This window comes from Schistocerca gregaria, chromosome 2 (assembly GCF_023897955.1).
Source record: "Schistocerca gregaria isolate iqSchGreg1 chromosome 2, iqSchGreg1.2, whole genome shotgun sequence".
NCBI classification, from domain to species: Eukaryota; Metazoa; Arthropoda; class Insecta; order Orthoptera; family Acrididae; genus Schistocerca; species Schistocerca gregaria.
In genome coordinates, this window is record NC_064921.1 from 761,742,090 (window position 1) to 761,766,375 (window position 24,286).

Below are 24,286 nucleotides of genomic sequence, written 5' to 3' on the forward strand. Positions count from 1 at the left end.
ATCATCACCTGTTGCATTTACAAATTTTGTCTCCTCTATACATCCCCCAACATTCAATTTCAGTACTTGTCCCCCACAGTTAATATTTGCCACATATTTATTTAAAAAATCTGTACCTAGAACCATATTTATACTTAAATTTTGTATCACCAATGTTTACATCTCACACAGCCTCCTTCCCCACTGGCTTGCTGTAATTACCAGTATCATTTTTTATTTTAACCCCTGTGACTGGAAATTCTACCATTTTGTCATTCCTGATATAACTGTAGAAACCCTCTGCTATCCCACTGACTGTACTACCTTTGTCCACCAAGGCTTTTTCACTGACTTTACCTATATGAACTTAAACTATTGGTTGCACCTTCCTAAAATTTTCCTTCTTGAGCTCTGCTTCTGCCATAAGATCCTCCTCTATTCATTAGCACAGTACTTTTCCATAGTGCATACCGCCCCCCAATTGAATGTTTCTATTTCATTATCTCCTTCAAATATTACTTCAAAAGCAGCTTTGTGTTCTTTATTTTCTAAGCCCAACCATACTAATTTTCTGGCAAAACTAAGCTTCTCCTTCTCTCATACCCTTGGTCCCAACTTCTGTATATACTTAGAAAAATCCACCCAATCACTTGCATCAAAATCACTTTCACTCTTCCCCATCCAACCAGTATTCCATTCAGCCTCTTCCATACCCCCATACTGCTCATTCTCATACACTACATAATTATTCACCTTTGCAAACTTCATCTCCCTCGCCACATACATATATTTCCCTACTGCCCAATTTTCTGCAGTATATTTTTGTAACCATTTTGCCCTTGCTACCCAATCATTTAAATTCAATTCAGATTCCCCATTAGCTCTCCACTGTTCATCATTCTTAGTTTGCTGTTTAACCTCATGCATGTAAACGCTAGCAGAATTTGTTTCATCATGTTTCATGGATTCAGATACAGCTTTCCCCGCCAAAACATCACTTGCATAACCATCCTGAGCGTTACAAACACTTTCACCAGACATCTCAGAACCAGCCCCTTCTGCATGTTCACAGCTAACCTCATAAATTTCACCAGATACACTCTCTGGTACATATTCCTTTATCACTACATCAACAATAGCCACTCTGGCTCAAAAATCATTAACATCATATACAAAATCATTAGTTTCATCCACCTTCGCCCTTTCAGAGTTAACATTATCATCCACTGTATCTGTTTCCATTACACACAAAAACTCAACAAATTTCTTACTATTACTTTTACACACACTTTGGTCATCACAACATCCACCTATATCTTCAGCAGTGCCTTAGTCCCTGACCTGTTAATAATGATTACCAAACCAATACACTCTTTCTCAGAATTCACATCCCCAAACTCTTTACAAAAAACATTCTCAGCATTGATTTCTTCCATTTGGGCCTTTAAACCCCTAACATTCTTCCTCTTAATAGCTCTCCTTTTCCCATGCTCCATGCACCAGCTTCCCAATACATTTTCATGATTTAAAATAGCCTCGATACCACAAATTCTTTCTTCTCTTCTACTTCTATCATTATTGTCTTACCCCCTTTTAGAATAACCACCCCTAGTCTGATTATAATTATTATTGTTCCATCGCTTGGCCCTATTGTTTGCAACTTGTCTTGTCATAAAGTGGACCTCATTTGATACTGCTCCTAGTTTAAAGGATGCTGACCCTGTTGTGTACTGTTGTTCTGTCCCTCTGTTCCAGGTCCATTTCCCAGCATTGGCCCTGGTTCATTTCTTACATCACTGCCCCTAAAATCCCTTTGACTGCTGCTCTCTTCATTATATCTTCCTCCATTTCCTCTCCAATTTTCATTTATATCTCTGTGTCCATGATGGTTTTGATTATTATTTCCCCAATTCCTATTTCTGTGACCATTTTGATGATTGTTAACCCAATTAATATTTCTTCCCTCCCCCAGATCCCTATGGCTATTCCCTGGATTGTTTTCCTTAGAGCCAGGCGTGCTCCATCCTCTCAACAAAGTCTAAAAACTTCTCCACAGAATCAGTAGGGGCAATGTATGAGTTCCCATTGTAACTCCTCAGGTAGTATCCTCCTTAAAGCAGATATTTCTGTTAACACACCTAAAGGCTGATCCAGACTGATGTACTAATTCATTCAACTCTTCCTGGCAAAATTCCATCTTAGTTTGTCTGCCTTCCCTGTACACAGGTCCATTCAAAAACTCATTTTGCAACCTACACTGCTTATTTTTACTCCATTATCTGTTTAAAACACTCGTTCGAATATTTAAAATGAAATGAACTGATCCTTAAATTTGTTAACCTACGCCTGAGCTGATCCTCTCAGCATTCTCTTTAGAAATTTTACTTTTGCCTCAGCTGACATCCCAGACGGAAAACAGTCCTTGCAACTGGCCAAAAAATCCACGGCATGATATCCGTTTTCGCCTGAAAATGGCTTTCCACTAAATGCCTGCATTATTGGACACCCAACATGACCTGAGAAATTATACAGTTCTATCTGTGTAATTTTGTGATTTACTTTTGAGGCGACAGTTGACATGTCCTTTCTGAGATTATCAGCTGTGCTGTCTAATTTATTTATCAGCACAGCTTTTGTCTCATCATTGCTAGCCACTATTTTCACATTAACTTGAGCCAAAAATTGCCTTGTCACCTCTTCCCTATCACCACACATCTGCCTTCCCGAAACAATTTCACCCCTCAGCTCAGCCTCAACCGCTTCAACCTTGGAATGCCAGCTCTCTTCTATTTTTTTCTATTATGTTATCTAATTCTGTCAATATTTCTTCTTTCATTGGACCCAATTGACTATTTATTTTGGACACATTAGTTTTTAATACAGTAAATTTATTACCCACATCAGTCTTCACAGAACTTGATTCAGAATTTACTGAACTTAATTTAGTTCCAAAATTACTGTCTAAAGCACTTAATTTATTATCCATATCAGTTTTAAATGAACTTATTTGGCTACTCATATTTTGGAGAAGAGCAATTAATTCTTTAAGCATTATAGGGATACCGATTTCCTCCTGCCTCTGAGGACTTTGTGGTTCACTACGACTCCCTGACGACCCGCAATCACTATGCGATTTTTTAATTTTGTGCTCCATTGCCCTGGCTAGCACAAGAACTGAAAACAAGACAAACAAAAATTGCGCCTGCTGTGATCACTTATCTTAGTGGAGGAGCTGCGTCATTCTCGGCACTGCTGAAGAGGCTGCGTTGCAGAGCATAGTCACGGCCGCTTGTTGCAGGTCCGCTTGTCGCTCAACACCCGGTACTGGCAACCCATCGCCCGGTTGAGAATCGGCCGCGCCCGGACTCTGCTGGCGCTGGTTGTGGGTCGGCTGGTCAGACACTCCGCTCGTTGCATCGTCGAACGGCGATAATAAACGAGCACGCGATTAACCAAAACACACGTTTCAGCGAATATTCATGCTTCGCCTAGTTCCACTAGCCTTCACGCGTAGTTGCCTAGCACACTAGTATTCCAGACGACCCACCAATTGCGACGGGGCGGAAAATAAGTGCGGTTGAAGAGGTCACACGAATGCGCATATACAAATGTGCGGTAAAAAATGTTAGTGCAAATGTTGGTTCTCATGTAAGTCTCAGGGGACGTTTCCCACACTTGGTGCATCAGTACACAGTTCCACACCCGCACATTAGTTATAGTTTTTGAATTAATATTCACTCAAACATGAGTACTGTGATAAAAAATTAGACGATTATTATAGCAAAATCATTTTTCAAGACACAGTTCAATTAAGTTTTATCATTACTATTTATTGGCCTCATCCTTTTCTTTCACACAATGAAATTAGCCCTGGTGAGATGGCTTACAGTTTCACTTTAATAATAATTTGACTCCGAGTCCCCAATAGCAATAATGTAGGCTGCTATAATCGAGAGTTAATCAATTAACTCGAAGAGAACCACAAGTCCCACTGTCCTCTTTGTTCTAGCAGTTTTAGCGCGAAATCACAGATAGCCACATGTTCACTTACGCCGATGTATACCTCATAATTCGTCCTCATACAAATAATCGTAGCACTTCCAGTTCACCGAATACATGCTTGCACACTTGCACTATTAAACAACACTCTTTGTCGAAATAAATCGGATATCTTGTTATTCCATTCACACAGCCACCCCCTAGTGCAATAAGACTACATCTTTTGTGGCACATATACTTGCTTCACACAGTCAAAGGGAAAGCCTGCATGTTAAGAAAGCTCTTAAAGTAGTAAGACTCCTTCACACAGCGAAAGTAAAATTATGTCCTACTACAACTTTTTAAAAAAATCAAATATTTAGCGAAAATTGCGAAAAAATGAAATATTGTAATTCCGATGTAGATATATTGATATGTCTGTGGAATTAAATTTCGCCCACATTTATCTATATTTATCTGTATAAACACCGAAATATCGAAATTTTATCGGACACCATAAACTGACCACTTCAGCCAATCCATCTTCGCGCACACAACGCATCTAAATAATAATGTAGCACAGCAGCAAAGTGCCGCGGTCCACCGTCGTTTGGGAATCAAATTCTGTGACAGATTGCCAGAGGAATGTGTTCTAAATACAGCGGAAGAATGTTTTTGTGGAATGTTAAATACGTCTGTCCATTTAAATGTAGGACGGGACCCAACAAAAGGAAATGAAAATCTACAATACCTGCTCAAATGTTTGTGCTGAACCTATGCTGACAGAATGTAACATAAGTGCTGTATGGATTTGTGTCTGTCCAAATGTGGCAGTTTCGGGAGTTGAATAGTTCTTCTCTGGCGAAACATACCTCGTTCGTCCTTAACACCATCCTTTCGAAATGAGAATGAAATGTGAATATTTATTGCATTGATTTTAGTACCACATGCAATATTGGTTATGGGGGGGGGGGATTGTCCTCTTCCACCACATTGTGTAGGTGGTACGGAAATAGGTTTTCGTCATGTAGGATGTCTAATACTACAGCAGGTGAAACCGCTGGTGACAAACTAATTGATACATTTTACCTTGTGTAGTTTGCATTCATACTTTTAGAACGTCAGAATAATTTTATGCACTTCCAAAGCATTATCAATGGCCCTTGAGCTGGTATTACAAGCTGCAGCAACCGTATCGAGAATGTTTTCTTCTAACGGAACTTTCTGTATGTTGCATTCTTGTCCAGTGTCAGCACTGGTTACAGTAAAACTTCTGTTCTCCCTTAACTGCCTACCAATCACTACAAATTATTAGCACACGGAATAATGTGGTTGGGAAATCTTGCATTGTAGATGTTGTGGGCCTATGGTCCATTCTGAGATACAGCGTCATATGCTAAATGCATATCAACGTATTCCTCGAAGGAGTACCGATGATGCTCTATGTTACCATTGCATATGTGTCCATCGTTGTGCTATCGCATCTCCTTCTGTGCACTTTCATAAGAAAATGAACTCTTCCAACAAATATCGATTGTATGCATACAATCCTGGCAATGATAGAATACAAGCAGATAAAGGTAGGCCGATTAAATTACAGGCATATGTTATCATAGTATAGATGGTAGCCCACAGAACTGTTGCCCCATTGGCATGAGTTCGATGAAAATACCTGATTGGCTAACTTCAGTGCTAAATAATCCGCAAATAGCCCAATGTATCGATTTTTTTCTTGACATTCATGTCTCAGTACAACCTGACCTGCAGCATCCCTACAAGCGTTTCAGACATTTTCTGACCACCCTGAGTAAGTACAAACATAGATGTTCATTTCCTCAAAAACTCAAATATCCAAAACTTCTTCACGGATTCCTTTGAATCTTTGACACCAAATTGCATTCGAATACTCATGTGTTTTAAATACCTGCTGGAGTGTCATCTGGTATATATGTAATATATACATACTAAAAGACAAAAGTAATAAAAATGTAAATGTTGGTTTATTCAAAATCATTAATCTCCAAAAGTTGTGGACCAATTGCCTTGAAATTTTGACACAATGTTGAATTGTAATACGAGTGTCGTTTTAGGTACCTAATGCTTTAATATATGTATATTTTTAATACACATAATATATAAATATACAATATACTAAGTGAAAACAAATTTACTAACAATTACCTCAAATTACTGCAACAAACATTTAGACACAAACAGAATGTGTATATATATATATAAACTTTCGAAATTACAGCAGTTACAATTGTCAACAAGAGATGGTTCTGCGGTCAGGGAAACTCTAAAGTACGATATTTTCCACATATCCACCATGTGTAGCAATAATATGGCGTAGTCTCTGAATGAAATTACCCGAAACCTTTGACAACGTGTCTGGCGGAATGGTTTCACATGCAGATGAGATGTACTGCTTCAGCTGTTCAATTGTTTCTGGATTCTGGCGGTACACCTGGTCTTCCAAGTGTCCCCACAGAAAGAAGTCACAGGGGTTCATGTCTGGCGAATAGGGAGGCCAATCCACGCCGCCTCCTGTATGTTTCGGATAGCCCAAAGCAATCACACGATCATCGAAATATTCATTCAGGAAATTAAAGACGTCGGCCGTGCGATGTGGCCGGGCACCATCTCGCATAAACCACGAGGTGTTCGCAGTGTCGTCTAAGGCAGTTTGTACCGCCACAAATTCAAGAAGAATGTCCAGATAGCGTGATGCAGTAATCGTTTTGGATCTGAAAAATGGGCCAATGATTCCTTTGGAAGAAATGGCGGCCCAGACCAGTACTTTTTGAGGATGCAAGGACGATGGGACTGCAACATGGGGCTTTTCGGTTCCCCATATGGGCCAGTTCTGTTTATTGACGAAGCCGTCCAGGTAAAAATAAGCTTCGTCAGTAAACCAAATGCTGCCCACATGAATATCGCCATCATCAATCCTGTGCACTATATCGTTAGCGAATGTATCTCGTGCAGCAATGGTAGCGGCGCATAGGGGTTGCCGCGTTTGAATTTTGTATGGATAGAGGTGTAAACTCTGGCGCATGAGACGATACGTGGACGTTGGCGTCATTTGAACCGCAGCTGCAACACAGCGAACGGAAACCCAAGGCCGCTGTTGGATCACCTGCTGCACTAGCTGCGTGTTGCCCTCTGTGGTTGCCGTACGCGGTCCCCCTACCTTTCCAGCACGTTCATCCGTCACGTTCCCAGTCCGTTGAAATTTTTCAAACAGATCCTTTATTGTATCGCTTTTCGGTTCTTTGGTTACATTAAACCTCCGTTGAAAACTTGGTCTTGTTGCAACAACACTGTGTTCTAGGCGGTGGAATTCCAACACCAGAAAAATCCTCTGTTCTAAGGAATAAACCATGTTGTCCACAGCACACTTGCACGTTGTGAACAGCACACGCTTACAGCAGAAAGACGACATACAGAATGGCGCACCCACAGACTGCGTTGTCTTCTATATCTTTCACATCACTTGCAGCGCCATCTGTTGTTGAAAATTGTAACTACTGTAATTTCGAAAGTTTGTCCACCTGAAAATGTACTGTTGTCCCAAGCATGTTGCAACAAACAGTGTATTTCTATCGCTGCTCGTTTAGTTTTTATTGCCGTTTCAAATATACCGGTCATTTTTGAAACACCCTGTATATATAGTAAAATGTTGTGGGCAAACAGATAGGGAAGTTGTATTTATTGTTTATTGGTTCATGAATAGAATATTACTACAGAACATGAATTTACAATAGCAATAAAACAAGGCACAAGGTCAGAGAAAGGTGAAGAAGAGATAGACAGAGGTGTGTGAGGAAATGGTCACAGAAAACCGAAAGGAGGAGGCGGCCAGAGAGAGGGGGCAAATGGATATGGAGAGGTGGGGAAGAAGAAGATGGACCAAGAAAGGGTGAAGGAGGTGATGGGCTTTGAGAGGGGGAGAGAAGACACAGGCAGAGATGGAGAGAGAGAGGGGGGGGTGAGAAGAAGACGGGCAGAAAGAGGGGAGGAGGAGACGGACAGAGAGATGGGGTAGGAGGAGGTGATGGACAAAGAAAAGGGAGGGAGAGATGGACAGATAGAAGAGAGAGAAGGAGAGTAACACCTTTATCCAAGTCCCATATATATTAGGAACGGTTGTTTTTGTCTTTCTTCCTTTTCCATTTAAGCAGATTGAACGTCAGCACAGTGCCTGGGTACAACTAGTGTAACATACTGCTCTTACCTAGGAGGCAAATATATGCCTTTTGGCCTGTAAGAGAGAAACGTTTCGAAAGTTCACAGTAAAACATGCTTAAAAACTACCATATTTTCAATTCCTAAACGTTTGAATGCAGTCTGCGGGAACAGCCTAGGCAGATTGTATAATGCTGTAAAAAAAAAAAGGAGGAAATATTACCAAAAGCAACAGAGAATGTAAATTGTTGGTATTTCTTACACAGAGCATATATATCGTTGGTGTGCTGTGTATCATAAAAGTTAATGAAGTTCTCAAGTATTTCAACACAAGTTAAAATGCTAGCGAAAAGATCTGTCTGAAAAATAATACTATAGCACCAATCTGTATCTGTAAAAGCTATTCTGTATTAAATGGTAGTTTCAGAGTGTCCTGCATTCTCTGAAAAAACAGAGCAGTTGGCTACTAAACATATCTGCTCCTCTCACTAACTCAAGTGTAATGAGACAGCGAGTTAGTTAGGTCAGTGCATGCAAGAATGTGCATGCAGAGACATGTGACAGCAGTTGAAATCATGATTTTCAGCATTTTCTGTCCTGGGCACTTCTCCTGTTCATTAACAAGTATGACACACATATGCGTTAACATCTGGTTTTGTTTTTTATGCTTAAGTTCGGTTTCACAATCAACTCTAGCAGCTATGGGAAATGGCATGAAGTGGTTGGCTCAACCATTTCCCTCGTAGCTTGTGCCAAATTTTGTGCTATTGAACAATGGCTACACAGTCAATGAAAATCTTGAGTAGGACATGCATTGAAGGCGTTTCAGACCACAAATGAAATAATGACATGACATGAAATTTTGAATTATGGTAAGGAAAATTTTATATCCCAGTTAACGATACATGCAACATATATAGTAAACAATAAAGTTATGTTATGAGACACATATGCAAGTTCACTTTCAGTCATATAACTCAGTTTCTCCACGAATTGTCTCAGCAGACCACCGCTGCATTCTACAGGTAATATGTAATTATATATTCTGAGCCTAATATTTTCCAAATTGAGCGAATTTGTAACTTTCTAATTCTGTTCCATTATCACGAATAATTCTTCAAAATCTTATAATCACACCCTGATTATATAGTATTTTCGCTACTCATCAAATTTATTCTCCTCATAACCTCTCTGACTCAGTCCAATACCGCCATATAAAGTATTATGCAAATTGTTTGCAAGGCCATCCTCCACGGAGAGTATAGAATAGAAGTATTATGAGTCCATACCCTGGATAAGTGTCATTTCACACTGGTACAATGCTATTATGAGAATAGAGGAAGTTACCCTAAGTTAGTACAACTGGCTCAAAGCTCTATATTGTTCCTGGAATAATATTCAGCCATTAGTTTCTTTATATATGGGATAAGAGAGTGCCAAATCTACTGAATGTGTTGATAATTCGTATTTCAAATCTCTTAGCTTCCGCTCTGCTGAAGCACTTTGTGGACCGGTGCATTGTGCTGAATAAAGATGTTGTAAATTAGCGGTTTGCATCTGGCATTTACGCTCGCTCATGCTGTTCGGTGCATGTAGCTCCGTAAAAGTCAGGCAGATGTCAATGAAATCGCATTACACACACGGAGCAAATGCTTTCGGCTTCCCATAGGCATGTTGGAGCATTTCATGTTTGAATGGCCCGACCACCCACTCTGGGACTGGGGAATATCTACTTCGATTGTAGAGCTGTAAAAAAATTGAAAGGTATATAAGACTGCGCAACTCATTTTATGAACTTAACTTTTTTTTCAAAAGCCTTACGTTTCCATTGAAAAAAGAAAACTTCTCATTTTCATTTTATGTGATTTTGTAGTTCCATGACGTTTCCCAATCGATTTCGAAGAAGTAGAGGGTTAAAAGTCAGATTTTTTCACACCAACTAGTTTGAAATCTTAGCTGCTTAATGAACCATTTACCTTTCCCAAATTCGAAACAGTTATTGTGAGATGGCGCTCTTCATCAAGCTCATACACTTGATTTGCAAATCGTGTATTGAAAAAACTCTGAAAGTGTGTAGCTTACTGTTTGGTACGTTTTAGACCATACATTACTGTAAGTAGAATATAGATAAAAGTAAAACAATGTTTTTGAAGTGGTAGTGACACTGATATCTTTCAACTTTCACACGTAAACGCAAGTTACGAAATAGTGTGAATGCTACAATTTGCAAACTGACGAGTTCATTTCGCTTTAGCATAGCGTCAGCCACTTGGGGAAAGTCAAGAGAATAACTTGTGATCACTTCTGCCCTTAACGAGCCCTCATGTGATTTCCATCTTCCGTATTGAGAAAACCCCAAATATACAAAAAAAAATTCCCTCAGTGTCGAATCAAATACACTTGAGAACCATATGCTATGAGCTTACAGCAGTCCACAAGTTACATCATAAAAGCAATTAGTTCTTGTCCATTTCTTATCATGTTGCAAAAACAGACCCACCCAAGCCATTCCTGCCTCTTTCTTTTTAAATGGATGTTATAGACCGTTCCTTGTAGCTATCTGGTAAGCCATTCGATGTAGGTCACCATGTGTGGAATCATACAATTTCTTTCCTGTGTGAAGTAGGTAAGATACTAGTGGCTTTTCCAGCTCTGCACCTAACAAAATTTTCTTCTAGTTTAATATGAACTTAATTTTCAAGGAGAAACTGCAGCTTTACTAAAGGCTTCTCATATCGATTGTGGCACAATACATATTTTAGCAGCATTCAGTGTGCGTATGCTTTTATTTCTGACTGCATGAACTGTTTCGTAATTTTTGTATAGTTCCATTTCGTCCTTCCCCCCCCCCCCCCCCCAGTATATATTTTGGCTTTGTTCTTAGCACTCTAGAACGAAAAATGACCAGGATAGTCATGTTGAGAAAATCGTGCTAAATCTGGGTAGAGCCCAAATTTAAACAATTTGTAATAGACCAAATTTAGACGATTACTACTATATAATTATTATGTTAACTGCAAAACAACGAATAATGTAATGGTGATGAAAGTTTCCATTTGAGGACGTTGCTGCAGCGTGTATGCAACGTAGTACGACTCCAAAGTAAGTATATAAGCATCAACATGTAAGGCAAGAGACCAGCATGGCATTCATGTCTTTCCTACACACGTGCGGGAAACGTGAAATGTCGTGATATTATTACCAAATGCACCCAAACAGGACAAACGTGCTGTTGTTCTTTTCTTAGCTGCTGAAAGACAAACACCAGTAGACGTTCATTGGAGAATGAAGAATGTATATGGGGTAGCATGTTTGTCGAAAACCGCTATTATACAATGGTGTACCAAATTCAGTGCTGGTCGCACATCTCCATATCGCAAACGCGATGAGGGAAAAATTACGATAACTCAAATAGGAGACACGTGAGCACTCGCCCTAAACTCCTCATATCTCCCCACGCGATTATCAGGCATTCGATCCCTTAAAAAAGCTCTTTCAGCAGTAGGCAGCTACAGACTTCTTCATGCGACAGGACACGGGATTTTACCAAATGGGCATCTTCAACCCAGTGCCTCGCTAGGATGATTGTCTCAATGCTTACAGCTATTTTGCTAATTCTCATACCAATTCTGGACTCTACAGCCTTCAAATGGAAACCTTTTCATCAGCCCTTATAGTAGCTATGAAAACTGAAGGTATCCTAAAAGCTGTGATTCCCTTAACATGGCATATTTTGTAGAAGACTATTTGTATACACATAAAACGTATGAAAAAATAATGAATACATGAGTAGATACATAATGACAGTCTGGCACAAAGTGTGTCACTGAGGACATTACTGATGAGGAATGAGATGCCCCCGCCCTCCATCCCCCATCTGAAAAAGGTCAAGTGCCCTAAGTTTAAAATGGCTAGAAATTCAAATTTTAGAGGAAAATTCAAATTTTGACAGTGTTTTTCCTCGCTCCTGTGTAAGTAGGACTGTTTTCCTAAGTATAAATTGATAGGAAATTAAAAACGAGATATAGTGCATTTTCATAATGGCTGGCCTGGACTACTGCACTGGCTCTGTGACGTCAGAATCCAGGGAGCCAAAATTCATGTAAATTGAAAATAACCCATAACACACACTTGAGAACATAATGCATGGAAAGTGAAAAATCTAGAGATGCACATCCATCCTCCTGGCAATGTACACTTGTGCAGTGGCTCTGAAGCCAAAAAAAGGTTCAGGTACTATGCCTGTAAAATTCACCACAAAAATTTGTTTGTGCAATGGATGGTGACTATTTCATTGACAGTAACATAACCAACATTCACAGAACCACAAAACAACAGATCTTTCATGTACCAGCCATGTAGCAGCAATGTTTGAGAATGGAACACGGTTCACCTATTCACAAATTATATTGTAGCAATAAAAACGCGGGAAACACATATGACCGGAAATTATGATATTTTCTACGATAATAGTGGCCAATACCATACTTGCACAGGACATTTCAAGACGAAAAACGGAACAACAAGCAACGACAGGGTCTGTCGGCATCAATTGCCTGTAACATGTAAACTAGATCCCCAGCAATCTGTATCAGTGCAAAGGAAACCGGCACATCCACAAATACAGCTAAAGTCATATGAATGATGTGGTTTGGTGCAGAGCAGTCAGCTGACCGCTGCAGGCTGCATCATCCCTTATGCAAGCCTGTAACCTATCCAACCACAGCCAGCCGAATTTTCTGCCATGTCACGGAAGTTTTATATCTAGAGGTTCCCATGTCACAGTGGGAGATGACGTCTCCATAGGATTCCTAAATCGTGACAGGTGACATCCGTTAGTATATGTCACTGAATTTTCATATCAGTTTTATTGTGAAATCAACGAATAACAAAATGAAATTAATGAAATTTCCACCTAAAGACACTATCTCCATGTGTGGTCGCATGATTTCAAAACGAATATTGTACCAACGATTGTGAATTTTACGCTGCAAATATCGAATATGGAACCGAAAGCAATTAAATTTGTACCTAAATAAGTGTAAACCTCTCTCCAGGTGTCACCTTATGCTTACCACAAAAACAAAAATAATGTAGCCACAGTAAGTACAGAATCTACATCATCTCCTGCTGAAATGGTACCAAGTGCTTGAAAACAGTGTAAGCACATAAATCCTGCAGAAGGACAAGTAAAGCAAACTGCTCTCTGGGTTTCAGCCAGAACCCCCCCCCCAAAAAAAGCCACAGAAAAGTGAATATTTTTATGGCATGCTTCAAGGAACTCCAGTCACAAGCTAACTTAGGATCCAGTGCCACATGCCACATAATGTACCACAGCATGGAGGATTATAAAAACAGAGTTGGGTACAGATAAAAATTGCAAACAAACCACAAGTCTGTCAGCAATTTTTTGTCAAGGCTGCAAATCCCATTACCACCCCACCTTCCGGTGAGCATATTTCCAATTCACTGAACACTTCTATTGTAGACCCCATTTCTGACAATCAGTTTCTTCATAATTGTGCAAACACTGCGCCAACTTTCAAGTAGACACATATGAAGGGATGAGACATGGCTAAATCAATAAAAAAATCTAGGAAATTCAAATTCTGAGGTCATTTATGTCTTATCAAATGTTGTGGTTAAAAAAAATAATCCATCTCATATCAAACTCACTTTATACACTAATAAACTGGATGTATGCTAGTGATCATTTACCAGAGCGTCTAAAAAGAACTGTCATCCCCATACCTAAAAAGGGTAACAAGTTACACAAAAATAATTATTATCCAATTTCACTGCTAGCTCTTCTCTCCAAAATAATAGAATACTGCCTACAACTTGATATTTCTTAACATTTGTCTGAAAACAGTATTCAGACTCAGTGTCAGCTAGGTCTTAGGTCCAAATTATTAACAGTGAAAGCAGTTGAAGTTATTTTTTCTTTAATACAAACCTCATTTGAATCAAAGTTATCTGCTGAAGCCATTACAGATGACCTAAGCATGGCATTTGATTTGTTGAACCATGCAATACTACTGGAGAAATTTTGACATTACGGAGTCAGAGACTTAGACCTTTCCATCATAAGCTCCTATCTCAATGACAGCAAACAAAGTGTAGCTTACAAGAAACAAAACTCCCAGTGCTTAGATGTAACTAAAGGTGTTCCTCAGGGTTCTGTACTTGGCTCTTTACTCTTTATAATATTTGTGAATGATCTTCCCAGTAACATGCCCTGTAAATCAGTACTTTATGCAGATGACACAACATTCATTAGGTATGGGAAAGACATGAACAAATTGTGACTGGAAAATAGAGTGTACCTTAACCTGTGTAATACATGGTTCAAAGGCAATGAGCTATCCATCAACTATGAAAAGACAGTGAATATCATTTTCAGTTTAGCAAGTAGTGAAACTGAGTGCTCAACTGTTACTTGGTATATATGTTGTTTCCAAATTAACTTGTTACAAAAACAGACTACATATGCAGAAAGCTCTTACATGTTAACTTCATATTTACTAAACTACTGACATGTGTAACAACACCTCTGTTACTTAACTCCTACCGTGCCTTCTTTCACTACCATCTGCGGTGGGATATCCTATTATGAGGTAATACTCCAGGAGGCAAAAAGCTTTCATCTGGAAAAAAAGCCTATGAGGCCTATTCTTGGAGTTACAAAATCTAAAACTTCCTGCAGACAAGTTTTTAAAGACTTAAAAGTATCGACAACCCAATATAAAACTACGCTAATGAATTATCTAGTGTATATTTTATGTGCCTTCTACCATTGTTAGAGTGTGTACCTGTGAAGAAAATAGTTAGAGAAATGTGTACAAAGAGCTGACACCACCTCGCCATAACTATAACTGATTTACGTTGGATGCAGGACGTCCTACACATGCATCAGATAGTTATGGTGCAGTCTTCTGAGTGTGAATATGCTGATGATGGTTTAATACAATCCAACAGTCCTTAGCTCCATATTTAGGTTTAGTTCTGACATATGGTAGTACTATACATTCAATCATCACATTAAGGCCAACCCACACTGTCAGTCATGTCACTGTCACACCATGACACCACACGCGAAGGTATACTCACACTGTTCCTCATGCCATGACATGTCAAATCCATTCAAGCTATATGATCTCAACAAGTATTGCTGTACTCATCTGTTCTATTCACAGGAATTCCTATCTCTGCAAGATGATTTTCAACTGTTTTGATGTACGAAGTGCACATACACAATGTGGTAGTCCACAATTGTATGAAAATGACTTTCATGGAACCCAACTAGTTTACAGCTTGCAGGGATAGCTTGTGTATTAGTAAAGGGAGGCAGTATTACAAAACAACACAAAGATACTGCATGGGCCTGAAAACAGAAGGGAAATTTCATGCATTATACAAGAAGCTTGAGGATGAGGAAACTGCATTTTATATTTTGAAGAGTTGAAGAATCAGTTTTTTCATTTGTTACGTCACATTTCACCCAGAATTACTAAAATGAACACAGTGTTAGGATTTGCCATCACAGCACGTGAAAATATCGTTAAAGATTAACTTTAGTTACTAGACCAGTGCAAAGTTTTGTACATTAGTCATACCTCCCTCAGTACCTTTCACTTCATGATATATAGGTTTTGTTTAAATATTGTATTTGGCTTTTAGTAGTTCAAGTGCCTTATTTGTGGTGGGATTAGCCAGTGAAACCACACAAATATTGACCACTGCTGTTTCCAAAACCGTCTCTCACACAATTCAGAGAGCTGCGTAATAATAAATAGACATGCCACAATTACATATTTCAACAAACAACTCCAGTATCTGAAGTTTTCAGTGCATTTCTTTATGTAACACTAAAAATGAATGGCAACATACAAATAAATTCCACCTACTAATCACTCTGATTCTACTTACAGTACTTTTTTCACTACAAGTCGCTGCCACATTGCAATTCTTTTCATTGTAAATATTAAATACAGTATTGGTATCTATAAAAATCTAGATGATGAAGAAATTGAAGAAATGTATGATGAGATAAGAGAAATTATTCAGGTAGTGAAGGGAGAAGGAAATTTAATAGTCATGGGTGACTCGAATTCGACAGTAGGAAAAGGGAGAGAAGGAAACGTAGTAGGTGAATATGGATTGGGGGTAAGAAAAGCAAGAGGAAGCTGCCTGGTAGAGTTTTGCACAGAGCATAAATTAATCATAGCTAACACTTGGTTCAAGAATCATGAAAGAAGGTTGCATACATGGAAGAATCCTGGAGATACTAGAAGGTATCAGTTAGATTATATAATGGTAAGTCAGAGATTTAGGAACCAGGTTTTAAATTGTAATACATTTCCAGGGTCAGATGTGGACTCTGACCACAATCTATTGGTTATGAACTGCAGATGAAAACTGAAGAAACTGCAAAAAGGTGGGAATTTAAGGATATGGGACCTGGATAAACTGAAAGAACCAGAGGTTTTACAGAGTTTCAGGGAGGGCGTAAAGGAACAATTTACAGGAACGGCTAGTAGAACTACTTGGGAAACAGAAGAAATATTGAACTTCATTGACGAAAGCAGAAAATATAAAAATGCAGTAAATGAAGCAGGAAAAAAGGAATACAGACGTCTCAAAAATGAAATTGACAGGAAGTGCAAAATGGCTAAGCAGGGATGGGGGTAAGATAGATACTGCCTGCAGGACAATTAAAGAGACCTTTGGAGAAAAGAGAACCACTTGTATGAATATCAAGAACTCAGGTGGAAACGCAGTTCTAAGCAAAGAAGGGAAAGCAGGAAGGTGGAAGGAGTATATAGAGGGTCTATAAAAGGGCGATGTACTTGAGGACAATGTTATGGAAATGGAAGAGGATGCAGATGAAGTTGAAATGGGAGATACGATACTGCATGAAGAGTTTGACAGAGCACTGAAAGACCTGAGTCGAAACAAGGGCCCTGGAGTAGACAACATTCCATTAGAACTACTGATGGCCTTGGGAGAGCCAGTCCTGACAAAACTCCACCATCTGGTGAGCAAGATGTATGAGAAAGGCGTAATACCCTCAGACTTCAAGAAGAATATAATAATTCCAATCCCAAAGAAAGCAAGTGTTGACAGATGTGAAAATTACCGAACTATCAGTTTAATAAATCACACCTGCAAAATACTAACAGGAACTCTTTACAGACGAATGGAAAAACTAGTAGAAGCCGACCTCAGGGAAGATCAGTTTGGATTCTGTAGAAATATTGGAACATGTGAGGCAATACTGACCTTATGGCTTATCTTAGAAGAAAGATTAAGGAAAGGGAAACCTACGTTTCTAGCATTTGTAGACTTAGAGAAAGCTTTTGACAATCTTGACTGGAATACTCTCTTTCAAATTCTAAAGGTGGCAGGTGTAAAATACAGGGAGCAAAAGGCTATTTACAATTTGTACAGAAACCATATGTCAGTTATAATAGTCGAGGGGCATGAAAGGCAAGCAGTGGTTGGGAAGGGAGTGTGACAGGGTTGTAGCCTCTCACTGATGTTATTCAATCTGTATATTGAGCAAGCAGTAAAGGAAACAAAAGGAAAATTCGGAGTAGGTATTAAAATCCATGGAGAAGAAATAAAAACTTTGAGGTTCGCCAGTGACATTGTAATTCTATCAGAGACAGCAAAGGACTTGGAAAAGCAGTAGAACGGAATGGACAGTGTCTTGAAAGAAGGATACAAGATGAACATCAACTAAAGCAAAACGAGGATAATGGAATGTAGTTGAATTAAGTCGGGTGATGCTGAGGGAATTAGATTAGGAAATGAGGCACTTAAAGTAGTAAAGGAGTTTTGCTATTTGGGGAGCAAAATAACTGATGATGGTCGAAGTAGAGAAGATATAAAATGTAGACTGGCAATAGCAATGAAAGCGTTTCTAAAGAAGAGAAATTTGATAACATCGAGTATAGATTTAAATGTCAGGAAGTCGTTTTTGAAAATATTTGTATGGAGTGTAGCCATGTATGGAAGTGAAACATGGACAATAAATAGTTTGGACAAGAAGAGAATAGAAGCTTTCAAAATGTGGTGCTACAGAAGAATGCTGAAGTTTAGACGGGTAGATCACATAACTAATGTTGGAGTATTGGATAGAATTGGGGAGAAGAGGAGTATGTGGCACAACTTGACAAAAAGAAGGGACCAGTTAGTAGGACATGTTCAGAGGCATCAAGGGATCACAAATTTAGCATTGGAGGGCAGTGTGGAGGGTAAAAATCGTAGAGGGAGACCAAGAGATGAATATACTAAGCAGATTCAGAAGGATGTGGGTTGCGGTAAGTACTGGGAGATGAAGAAGCTTGCACATGATAGAGTAGGATGGAGAGCTGCATCAAACCAGTCTCTGGACTGAAGACCACAACAACAACAAAAATCCACTTTATAAATTTAGTACAGGGCAAGTAGTTAAGTATGCTCATGTCGAATAATTTAGACTGCTAGCTCAGCCTGTCCTCATTTATTGTAAATTGTAACAAAATAAATAATGGTATGAAACAATTTATAGCAAATAATGATCAACAACTGATGTCAACCATGGAAACCACGATGAATCAAACTATCGAGATATGCCCCTAGCGGCACAGCATGAGGAAATAAACTTCTAGGTAACGTGCTCAGCAATAGATGGATGACATCAACCATCGAAACTTCCCTCCAGAAAAACCTTGACAGTGCTGTGATGTGATGGGACAGCCATTTGAAATATATTGCAGAACATTTTGAATGGAGGGGATGTGACGTGACGTGATGGTCAGTGTGGATTGGCCTTTAAGGTGTCCACAGTTTTATCACAACCTTGAAACTCCAACATAGCTCGAACGTTGCTCCATGTGTAAATTAAATAGAAAAAAGAGTCGTCTAGTGGTGATATAAGATATTCCTGACAATGTGTTGTATGCAGGCCTCCAGGATATACATAGTCGTCTTTCTTATGTTTGAGGCATAGTAAAAGCAGCATCAAAGTATTTAACACCACACACACAACACATACACCAGAAACCATACATCACTCCTCTCATTTCTGATGAATTTTAAGGGTGCTTATACAGGAAAATGTATTATAACAGTTCATACAGCTGAGCAGGTCACTGTAGCTCAGTTGATATAGTACTAGCGATTGTAATCGATTCAATAGATGCAAAAAGTAGGTCTCTTGGCGAATTCAGACTGTAGTAGGTTCCTAACGAGCTGTAGGATTCTCAGTCAGCTACACTGCAGCGATCAACACTCTCATTTGGTGGTTGAGGGTATTAGTTTTTAATTAACACCGATTTTCGTTGTAGGTATGCCTTGGTGGGATCGAAATTTCAAATCGATATTGACAAAAAGTTATACTGAAACCGTTCCCTTTATAAACAAAATGACCAGGAAAACATTGCATTTTTAAGCGATTCTTCACACAAATTGTCATTGTTTTATGCTGTACATAGGACATCTAACATTTCAAATTGATTTATATCCAACACTTACCTGTAACTTCCAAGCTTACTAACGATCAAGCATATTTTGGAGCAGTATGCAGAACTGTTTCCAGACAAGCTCTATGCTGCATAAACAACTGATTCCCAACTTTGCTTTTTCATTATCTTTAACTTCTACGCCACTAGCATCACATAGTCCAACGATTAATCTGGTGTTACTCTCTGGAACGTTAACTGCGTAGTACAAATGGCGTTCAAAAAGTTTTGCTTAGTCGTCTCTATTTTTTTTTTTTTTTGCAGGAGGAGAATGAAATGTTTTGTGAACATACTTGGAACATTTAGCTGTAAGTTGGTGTATAAAAGTATTTTCTTTTATTTATAGGTGAGCCATAATGGACCGTGAAGTAGATGTCAGGTTGCGACAACGGTCGATGATGAAGTTCCTCTACAAGACCAGCCATGACTCTGCCACATCGATTAACAGGAAGTTACTCCCTATTTATAGGGAAGACACAGTGGATCACAACAATATCCAGCGGTGGTTGCATAGGTTTAAAGACGGTGATTTCTCTCTACTGGATAATCCACGATGCGGTAGACCATCGACGGCAGTGAGTGATGTGAATAAAGAGACCATTGGCCACATCATCCAAAATGACTTGGCTCCATCTGATTTTTACCCTTTTGGTCGTCTGAAGGCCGACCTGCATGGTAAAACATTTGATAGTGAGAAAGACCTTATATACTGTATAAAGCGATGGTGTAAAATCCAATCCCCAGAATTTTACTAAAGAGCATTTACATCATCGAAAGAACGATGGGTCAGATGCGTCACAGCTGATGGAGGCTACATTGAGTTGGCTCAATGTATAGCTAAATGTTCCAAGTATGTTCACAAAAATTTCATTCTTCTCCTGCGAAAAATAAAAAAATTAGAGACGACTGTGCAAAAAACTTTTTGGACGCTCTTTGTATTTAGGAATGTCATATCGACAGTTCAGTGTCGTGTTAATTTAAGAAAATCTACGATTTTCTTACATGAAAGTAGTGCTACTAGATTGTGACTGATATCAGTTATATCAGAATACAACACAAATAACTGCAATGTCATGCTCTCAGGTGCTGATAATACTGATGGATTACACTGTGTAAGAAACCTCCAAGAACAATGGAAATTACAACTACAACGAGAATATCATACAGTGCACTCACTTTCATAAACCTGAAACAGAAGCAAAACCTATTTAGTGTGTGATATCCTTACACTTACATATTTTATGGAAGTGGCTAGAGAAACCTCATAGATGACACCCATCAGTAAACTTCAGACGAAGACTCTGATACGAATTTCTGCCTTTTTATTCACATATGACATTCCAACACAGTAAAACACTGAGCGGAATCTCGGCATTTCTGTGACATCACCCTATATGTACTAATCTACAGGGTTCAAAGTTTAGAATCCAAGATGGCGATCCATGATGTATTTGGTGGCAATAGAACCCAAGATCGCTGACCTGGGGTATGGCCAAAGTCAAAAATAGTTGTTGCAATTCCCACAGCACTGCGGTCATCTCATCCCCACCATACAACCTCAGTGTCCAGGCTTTCTAGCTATCAAGCAGACCCACAATTTGTGCCATTAGATATCTATCACCTCCAGACAGAAAAAACTGACTCAAACACTTGATTTCAGATATTAACCCTCGCATTGCACACTGGTGTCCTAGGAACCCTTCCATAATTTTTTTCTGCATTACAAAGAGTATGTTGGCTAGAGTTCATTGAAACTTAATATATTGTGTTGGCAAACTCCCTATATATATGCGATGTTAACTCAAACATTTGCATTGTTGTTGCGGTAGTGTCAAGCTCTAAAGATTGTTGACCATCTGTGGAATCTTGATTACCCCAGTGTGTGTTCCTTGTAGCTCATTTATGCAGATTGAAAATAATAACTTGGTGAGTACACAATATTGAAATATATATTGTGTGTAACTTATAACTGTTTCCTTTCAATGTAGCTCTATATCATATTATTTTATTTTTCAGTGACAAAGAGTATTAAAATAAAATGCACTTATCGACAAGTTGGACCAGGAAGACAATTCATTTGAAGGCCTAGATTCTGATGAAGATCCTGATTTTGTCGAAGTACAGGAACCATCAGGTACGGAAGAGACTGGAGAAGATGATGATGAAACTAATGGCAATTCTTTCAACTCAAACATCCTTCTAGGAAAGAATGGCTAGAAGTGGTCTTCAACTACACCATCTAAGAGAGGAAGAAGTAACTCCAGAAATTTAGTTACTTACCATCCAGGACCAAAGGGTCAACCGAAGGTCTATTTCTAATCCTAATTAAGCATGGCAGATGAAATGCTGGACATGATTGTTACTTACAGAAACAACGAAATTATTCACATACATTCTTTAGTAGGAAACCTGAAAGTTACCACAACACTACAAATATTGTACAACTAGGAGATGCCAGTGGACTCTTGTATCTCTGGCGTATAAACAAGACTGCTCACACAAATTTGGAAGAACTTTGGTCTCCTAAATTTGGCAGTGCCCTGTTTCGCACTACAATGTCACAATGGCGATTTCAGTTTTTCACTAGTTGTCTAAGATTTGATTACAGAGCAATCCACATGCACATCTACACTAAATTTATAGATAACCGCAAATCCCTATACACCCATTTAGAATACTGTACAATAGACGATCAGCTAATGGACTTCTATGACACATGTCTATTCAGAATATGCATGTCTTCAAAGCCAGACAAATATGAAATTAAGATTTTGTTGTTGAATGATTCCAAGACTTATTACATGCTAAACGCTGTTTCATACATTGGCAAGGTACTAATAAAAAATACGAAGCTGTCCCATCTTATTATGTGAGAAAGTTATCAGAGCCCATTCATGGCACTAATGGGAACTTGACTGTTGACAACTGGTTTTCGTCAGTTCCTCTTTATCAGACAACGATTAAAATCTTTGGTTTTACAATGCTGGGACTGTAAGAAAAAAATAAACCTCAAATACCACTATCATTTTTACATTTTCAAAATCCTGGAAAAACACAATTTGCCTTTAATATGAATATGACGCTACTGTCATATATCCAAAAGGAGAATAAATTTGTACTATTGCTGTCTACCATGCACTACTCAAACGACAACAAAACAACACGAAAACCCGAAATGATAATTTCATACAATAAAGCAAATGGTGGTACTGATACTTCTGATGAGCTGTGCAAAACTTACACCACTGCACGTGCAACAAGAAGATGGCCTATGAGGGTTTTGTGTGGCATTTTGGATCAAAGTAGCCACGAAGAAAATTTTTGCATGAAATGGCAAGGAACATAATTGCAGCTCTCTTAAGGGCTAGACTGAATATACCAACACTGCGAAGGAATGTGATAAGAACTAGATACTGTGGTACCATACAGACCAAAAACTCCAACCATCAAAGTGAGATGTTCTCTGTGTTCAAAGAAAAGGGACATAAAAACAAAAATGTGTTGCCAGGATTGTAAAACGGCGATCTGTGATGAAAATCAAGCCATAATTTGTACCGAGTGTGCTCACTGACAATATAAACGGTGACTGATATATTAGTTACAGTTTTTCACATGATTCTAAAACATATTGGTTTCATCTGTGTTAAGCATCTTTGCACAAATATGCTGTCATAGTAATTTTGTAAACATGCCATGCAAAAATATCCTGTAAAAATCAAACAATCCATTATATTATATCAAATTATATTACATTATATTATATTACATTATACATTCAAGTTCAGAATCATCTTGAATTTATACATAAAAAATAAATATAAAAACTCATTTTCAGTACTGTGTTGAAGTGTAACATGTATCAGATTTGTAAATACCATATGTTACTCAGTGTAATAACTAATTAAGGTCAAATAAGACATTCTGATACGTTATACACATTCAAATATGACAAAGCTAAACATAAAGAAATACAAAACATTATTTGTTAATAATATCACACACATTTTGTAAATAAAATGTTACTGATTGTTGTAATAATATAAACATACATGCAGGTAACTACATACACTCCTGGAAATTGAAATAAGAACACTGTGAATTCATTGTCCCAGGAAGGGGAAACTTTATTGACACATTCCTGGGGTCAGATACATCACATGATCACACTGACAGAACCACAGGCACATAGACACAGGCAACAGAGCATGCACAATGTCGGCACCAGTACAATGTATATCCATCTTTCGGAGCAATGCAGGCTGCTATTCTCCCATGGAGACGATTGTAGAGATGCTGGATGTAGTCCTGTGGAACGGCTTGCCATGCCATTTCCACCTGGCGCCTCAGCTGGACCAGCGTTCGTGCTGGACGTGCAGACAGCGTGAGACGACGCTTCATCCAGTCCCAAACATGCTCAATGGGGGACAGATCCGGAGATCTTGCTGGCCAGGGTAGTTGACTTACACCTCCTAGAGCACGTTGGGTGGCACGGGATACATGCGGACGTGCATTGTCCTGTTGGAACAGCAAGTTCCCTTGCCGGTCTAGGAATGGTAGAACGATGGGTTCGATGACGGTTTGGATGTACCGTGCACTATTCAGTGTCCCCTCGACGATCACCAGAGGTGTACGGC